Raw genomic sequence first — 8,255 nt, 5'->3', positions numbered from 1 at the left:
ATTATCGGTTGAACCTATTGAGACACAGTCTCTTCGTAAATCCAGTAGGACATGCAATATTCCAAAAAAATATGAATTTTTTATAAGTGAATCGAATGGCGTATTACTCATCAAGGACGAGTAAACTACTGATTATGAAAAAGTTCTGAAAAGTTCAGAAAGGAATAAATGGTTAACAATCATATAGTCGGAAATGGATTTCATTAAAGCCAAATTTGGAACTTGATGGAATATCGATTTTGATGAGACAATCAAAAAGTTTAATTTCTTACAAAATTTGACGAATCTTTTGTGTATAAGGAGGTTAGTGGGAGTGCGATCGTATTTTTATGATTATATATTGATAACATATTAATAATAAAAAACGATATGTCTGTTCTGCAGTTAGTCAAATTATGGTTAGTCAAATGTTCTCCATGAAAGACATGAGAGAAACGACCTAAATCCTCGAGATTTAGATCTATAGAGATAGATCGAAGAGATTGCTCGATCTTTCGCAGTCTATATATATAGACAAGGTACTAAAGCGGTTTAGCATACTTGAATCCAAGAAAAGTTGCATACCCATCAGGCATGAGGTTCACCTTTTCGAAATCTACATGTCCACGGACAAAAGACGAGAGGATTTACATAAGTAAGATTCCTAATGTTTCGACAATAAGATCTATCATGTATGTTATGATGTGTACGAGGTCCGATGTATTATGTGCTCTGAGTGTCACGAGCAGATACCAAATCAGATCCAAGAATAGATCATAGGACGGCCATCAAGACAATCCTTAAGAATAGATCTTAGTATATGGAGATGGTGATATGGTTACATGCAGGTATACAGATGTCAACTATCAGACAGACAAGGAAGATTCCAAGTTACGGTCTGAGTACATATTCACTTTAAATTATGATGCAATAAGTTTGAAGTGTTTCAAATAAAACATCATTGCAGCTTATGAAGCAGCAAACGAAGCGGTTTGGATAAGGAAGTTCTTTATTGAACTTAGAGTGGTTTCAACCATTATTGAAACATTACTTGCTTACTGCGACAACAATGGAGTAAGCGCGCAGGCAATGAAACCTAAGTCTCACCATTGATCCAAACACATACTTCGGTGATATCAATTGATTAGAAATATCATTAGTAGAAGATAAATACAAATCGAGAAGATATTTTGACAAAACGGAAACAATGATGGGTTTCGTCTTGTGAAAACGAAATGAACAAAACTGGTTTAGGTCAAATCAGAAGTCGTTTAGTCATTGAACCAAGATTTAGTTTTGAACCTGATTTGCTACAGTAATCGGACCGGTTCGCTACAATACACCCTAATAAACCCTAAATCCGGTTCAGCCCGTTTTCCTTTCTCCTCTGGTTCAGCCCGCACGCGTTGTCTGACCCGCCAGCACGCTCGCGATTTCTTCCTTCTCTGCCGATTTCGCCGACAAGAAACTCGGAAAAATCCGAATTTAAGCTCGACTGGCCGCACGGAAACAAGGGTGAAGATGAAACCCTAATCGCAGCGCCTTCTTCCTCCTGATCACGATGCTGCCCTGTCTTCTTCGTTCGCGAGAAGCTGCCTTCGTGAATCACGACAGACCGGCCATTGTCTCCTCTTCGCGTTACCGACCGATAGGAACCCTAGCACCGTGTGAGTTTGCTAAGCCAATCGCGATTGAGGGCGTGCATGTTTTCTTCCCCAACAGTGCAGTGGCTGCTTCTGAGCTCCGTCCCCTGTTTCTCCCGAACAGAAGACTCCGACGGCGTGTGCAAAGAAGACAGTGAAAAAAAAAATCCCAAATCGCGATTTTTGGCTGTGAGTTTTGGCTCTCGGTTTTCTCCCGAGCGCCGCCCACGCGACTTCCTCCAGCTCGCGAGACGTGAACACCGACCCTTTCTCCTACTTGCGTCCTCTATTCTGTGTTACCGACCGTAAGAAACCAGAGCGCCGCCTTTGCTTGGTCGCGTGGGAGAGGAGAAGAGGAGCCAAACCCTAGATGCCCCTGCTCGCGCTGTCCACCGTGAAACTTTCTCGGGGTGTCGGGATCACTGCAGGAGCGCTCTCCGTGGTCGAAATTGTTTCCGGCCACTGGAAAGGTGGTTTGCTGATGTCGGAATCGTTGTCGGATTTAAGGTTTGAGTGTTGTTGCTTAGATTTGTTGTTCCTGGAAGCTTGTGAAGCTTTCGGATAACATTCCATCAACGTCGGAAAGGTTTCGACTGTTTGCCCTGTTTTGACGATTAAAGGTTGACCACTGAAAACTACACTGGAATATGATTGCCAGTGATAGTTAGAAAACCCCGAAAAACGATCGCGACAAACATTGTTGTGTGTTTTCCGAAATTAAGTTTTTTCTCTCGTATCGACCGTTGCCGATCGTCGGCTAGTACCAAAAACGGTAATGCAACTCGTGACTTTGGAAGTCGTCCAGACGAGAGCTTGGTGTGGATCACCAGTAGAGGTGGAACTTTGACAAGGGTCGCTCAATTGATGTCAACCCACTCAACATCATTTATCAAGTACACGTAGAATATTTATTATTCTGCAAAATTTTTAATTTTCAACTATGTAATTTACTTGTTATATTATGCATGTGTTTTAATAATTAGTTTTAATTATTTATTTTTCTTCCGCTACGCACGTTTGCGAAACGTGTAAACACGTGCAACGAACCGGGTCGATCCTAACAATTTGTTGTCATGTCATGTAGATAATTCGATTATTTACATGAAAAAATGATGAGAATTAAAAATCCCTTATCAAATTATTAAAATTAACAGCTTCCGTTAATATAGTTAGAACCAGAGTTTGATTTCTTGTTTAGGTTGTTGGACTCTCTCGAAATTAGATATGTTCGAACCATCAAGATACTATCTCACGATTAACGAGCTGGTTTTAATTTGAAGCATTAGTTTGTTGGATTCACTCCAAAGTCAATATGGATAAAGGTGAAGTTGAGTGTTATACATATGATGTATGCGTGTTAATATCTTAACAATACAATGTTTATGTGAACATTCAATTAGTTAATAGCATAATGTGATAATTATGTATACGTGATACATAATCGGTATATGATGTCTACCACTGTAGCTAAAAATGACTTGTTGGACTCTCTCCAAAGTTATTTTTATCTATAGTGGATATCAACTCTTCTGGAGAAAACCTACTATCTCCCGAATCAAAGTAAAGGCTCTTGAATCACAAAATAAATGAGATCTATATATATATATATATAACTTGTTTATAAATATATTGCAAAATCATCTCTCATATATGCTTGATTATTTTTCTAGATTAATCGATTAAGCATGATGTCTTTGAATTTACGCACGATTTTGGATACTAATAAATTAACTGACCCTAACTTCCTGGACTGATATAGAAATTTGAGAATTGTTCTCAAATCTGAAAAACTTGTCTATGTCCTTGACGATCTTCTTCAAGACCTCTTATAGATGATGCGATAAATGACCAGAGTAAGAGCTATTGAATTCGCAAAATAAATAGGATCCATATATGTATGTAAATTATTTACAAATATATTGCAAAATCATCTCTCATATATACTTGATTATTTTTCTAGATTAATCGATTAAGCATGACGTCTTTGAATTTGTGTACGATTTTAGATACTAATAAGTTAACTGGTCATAACTTTCTGGGCTAGTATAGAAATTTGAGACTTGTTCTCAAATCTGAAAAACTTGCCTATGTCCTCGACGATCTTCTTCAGGACCTCTTGCAGATGATGCGATAGATAACCAAAAGTTGGTTCATCAGAAATATTTGACTGATTCTAAATTGGCCAATTGCATCATGCTGGCCTCTATATCACCTGACCTGCAAAAGCAACATGAGCATATGGATGTTTATACTATTGTGTTTCATCTTTATGAGTTTTTTGATGAGCAGGCGAGATCCGAACGGTTCGAGGTCTCTAAGCTCCTCTTTCGCTCACGAATGTAGGAGGATACATCTGCAGTACAGCATGCGCTGAAAATGTATGGGTACATAGAAAAACTAGGATCACTTGGTTTTTCGACTCTACTCTACTTGGTTAGCACATTAGATTTGTTTCATGCTTAGAATTAACTTCATCTTGTTTGAAATTGCATGAAATAAATAGGTTATTTTGTTTGCTTATTGTTAAAGCTTTATACTTACTATTCTAAAATGCTTATATGCATATTGTTGCTTAAGAGTTCAAAACTAACATTCGTGAATTTTAAAACTATTGCAGTTTCTAGCAATTTTTTTATTTTTTATCCAATTTAAAAATTATGTTTTAACGAAAACTAAATTTTTATTGTTATGCAAAATTAACTTCTCTATAAAATTTCAAATGTTTTAGAAGTTTGTGTGATTTTTATTATTGTTGAAATTTTCAACAACCTCTCAGTCAACTGAGACAAGGTTCTAATTGGTACTGAGTTCAATCAACTGTTATATACTTCTACACAGTGAGTCAACTAGTATTGAAGTTCAACAAAAAGTCAAAAAATGAATTTTCATGCTAGTTTTTCAAAATAATCTATAATTCTTTTCGATAATACATGATATAACAACATATTTTTATCATTGAACTTACTAGAACAAATTTAAATCTTTTTACTAAAAAAATTTGATAAAGATGAATTACATGTGGTTACTTGATTTTATAAATTTAAATCGTTGTTCTGATGCATGTTAAAGGGGGAGAAAGAATGGGTTCAAGTACACCTTATCTCATTACAATAAAATCCTAGCTCGAAGGGAGTTCAAGTGAAGGGGAGCCTAATTTTTGGTTCTCATATTTTTGTTCTTTTTCCCTAAAACGGATTGTCAAACATCAAAAGGGGAGATTGTTAGTGTAATCATGCCCTAGTGATTGTGTTTTGACCAAGATATTTTGATGTGTTTTGCAAAGGTTCAAGTTGTGTTTGCTTGTGTTACTAATAATATGTGTTATGAAGTATTGCAAAGATTTGACAAAATGCACATGAAGCTACTGGGGCTTCTAACTTGATAAAGTCGAGTTATGTTTGTTGACTTAATGCAACCAAATTGGTGTGATTCGACAATGTCAAGTTGCATTTGGATTTGGCATGACCAAGTTATTGTTATTGTGTTTGTTGGACTTGATGTGGCCTTGATAGCTAAGGCCTAGTAAAGAGATCAACGTAAGACGAGAAGCATAAAGTTAATTCAATAGCTTTGATAGTAATCACAAGAAGTGTGCTACGCAGGTGACCTAGTAAAGGATGGAATGTGGAATTAGCTAAGGCCTTAATGCACCCAAAGGCTAAGGACCTAATAGCAGGTGTACTCTTAAACAATGTAAAACTACAACAACTTGAAGGTATCTTGGTGATATGTGAGAGTAACTTGTAATCTTGGGCTTCTTGATACATTTCTAACTAGGCATGACCTCAAAGATTTAGCCAACTAAAGGTTAAATGCAGTCAACTTAGCAAACAAGGCAATTGGGTAGTCCACTAAAGACGCTTTGCTCAAGTTAACTAAAGAGGGTTAAGTCGATTAGAATCAACAGATCCATTATTTGAATTTGAAAATTAGATGGTTCGAGTAAATCGTATCAATCGAGTTGACTAGAATAGTTGAGTCGACTAGAACATATTTGAGTCAACCGGAATGGTGTCGAGTCGACTAAAAACAATAGGTAGTAGATAAGGATCCTTGATCAATGTTTCAATCGACTAACAAGGATTTGAATCAACTAGAATTAAACAAAATGACTAGATGAAACTTATCTAAACTCAATTTGAAAACTATAAATAAAAGGGCAAGACGAGCTCAACCATCATCTATCAAAATATTATTCTGAAGCATTTCCACAACTCCACTTTGCATTTTACTATTCTTTTATAGTCTACATGTTTATAACTTAAAGTTGATACCTTTAAATTATTACTTTTTTTATACAGTTGTTAGTTTTCTTGTGTTGATGTTTATTGTAAAAATATTAATTTTGTACAAGGTTTTTCCGCCTCTAATAAGAAGAAAGATATGGGTTTCCAACAAATGGCTCACCTTAGAAGTTTATAGGCTATAGATTAGGAACCGGAGGTTTCGAATAATTTCTTTTATGTTAGCATTGTGCTTTGTGTGTTCATTATCTGCACAAACATGCGAGAGCACATTTACTATTTAGAGGTCAAGGAAGTATTCACCCCCTCTGCCACTCTAGCCCTCATCACTGGTCCTCAATAGCTAGTGTGCATCCTCACCTTTGCCTAAACTTGCTCATGCAGCTATTGAAGAGTAAAGAGGACTTTTATTGGAATTGTGAAAACCACTCTATTTCAGCCGGAAGACATGGGGAAAATGGATTCTATTGAAACAAGCATCCCCTTATAAAAGATATTTTTCCCACTAAGCAAGAGCAGAGCAAGCATTAAAGTTAAATTCTGGCAGCACTAAAGGGAAACCAAATGCCTATACACAAATGAAAATCTGAAGTGTCCAGTACAAATATACTAATATAGTAGCTTAAAATGTCAACTATGACTAGTTTTTTTGCTGAAACAGAAACATGAATGAGAATATTATGCAAAATAAAACAAATCAACCACATCTCCTAGCAGTAAAGTTATGTCTCAAAATTGATGAGCAAAAGAAACAAGTTAAGAAATAGGGAAACTTCACCTCAATAAAGCTTTTGTAAACAGCAAGGTATAGTCGTTGTACATTTATATGTCCCTCATCAAGCTGAAGCATCTTAGCAATTATCTCCTTTCCATAATGCTGCAATGGGGAATGACATTGGTAAATTTCACTTTAGAAGACTGTTGGAGAAAAAAAATTAGATGAAGATGGAATGCTATTTGTTATCAATTTGCAGTACAAAGAAGTGGCGGTATATTCCCTCAAAGAACACTGATGAATCAAGCTGAGAATATCACTCCAATTACAGTTGATACTTAACCAAGCACTGTCCCTTTTATTGTTCGAAGGTGGCAAGCAACAACCAACATTTGTACACGAATAGAAGTTTAGTTCTTTTCACCTTCACCCTCATGGTACTACTTCGCTATCAGTCACTGTCCTTGACACAATTTTTTTCACTTTAATTGATTTTAAAAGAGTAGAATAAGCCTAGCTTAAAGAGAACTCTGAGCAGCAACAATCAGTTCCAGTGGTTTAATTGAGGAATTAGATCATCAAAACTTTTCCATTGGGATTCAACTAGCCTATTAAACCAAGGCAAGGAAACTATTGAAGTAAGACTATCCCAGTGCTTTTTGCATGTTTCCTTCTGATGTAATTTCAGATTTCCAGAACCACTTAACACAAATAACACAATATATTGGCCATCTCTAAACTAAAATCAGAAAGATGGTTTTCCACTCTTGCTAAGCCCATAAATACCAAATCAAAACACATGTAAAGATATTGTCTGAAAATTTCTGATGCGTAAACAAAGTATTTTCTAGTGCTAATCATAACATGACACGGAAGCCAAATCTATACTAAAATGTAGCAGAATTGACTATATAACCCATTATAAAGGTGCCGAAACATGGATAAAAACCTGAAAACAGAATTCTTCCCCGACAGAATATATAGGATAAGTTCCAAATCTGCAAAATAAAAAAATATTACATGAAGATTTAAATCAATACGAGATAAGCTAATACCTTATAGACAAGCCCAGCACTACTAAGCTTGGTGTTGAAACCATAGCCAAAAGTTTCCTGAAATCCTTTTTGGTGATGGTCATAACGGTCTCGACTAGGATCATATACACCACCAACATCAAGCACTGCATCAAGGGTTTCAAGGTGCTGCACATTGATTTTTGCAAAGAAAAAAGAAAAATTATGACATTAAAGAAATCAATTAGGTTACAAAGTCAACAAGCAGGACTTAAGTAGCAAATGAAGCAGCACATAGTTGTAGAATTAAAAAAGTAAGCATGTGGGTGCCATTTAGTTTGGATTTTGCATTTAGTTGTCATAGTCATAATGCATATCAGGTAGGTAATTTGAACATACATGCGTGTGGTGGGCAAAGAAATTAGAATAACCAACTAAAGCACCATAGTGAACAAATTACCAACTCTCCTAATGTTTAATTTTTATTGTTTTCTTTTACTTATTTGTGGTAGGCTCCAATTTTCAGAAAATATGAGATACTTTACTTTTAGTGGACCATAAGCCTTAGAATATCACATAAGTTGCTTAACAAATATATCTTATCTGCAACTGTTATTAAGAAATAGCATAATCAGAAATGAACAACTATAAATGTTTCTAT

The sequence above is a fragment of the Curcuma longa genome, chromosome 13, assembly GCF_044706935.1.
Source record: "Curcuma longa cultivar G26 ecotype Majalengka, Jawa Barat chromosome 13, ITB_CL_G26_1.1, whole genome shotgun sequence".
Classification (NCBI taxonomy): Eukaryota; Viridiplantae; Streptophyta; class Magnoliopsida; order Zingiberales; family Zingiberaceae; genus Curcuma; species Curcuma longa.
The sequence above is the reverse complement of the archived record's forward strand: the minus strand, read 5'-3'. Positions refer to the sequence as shown.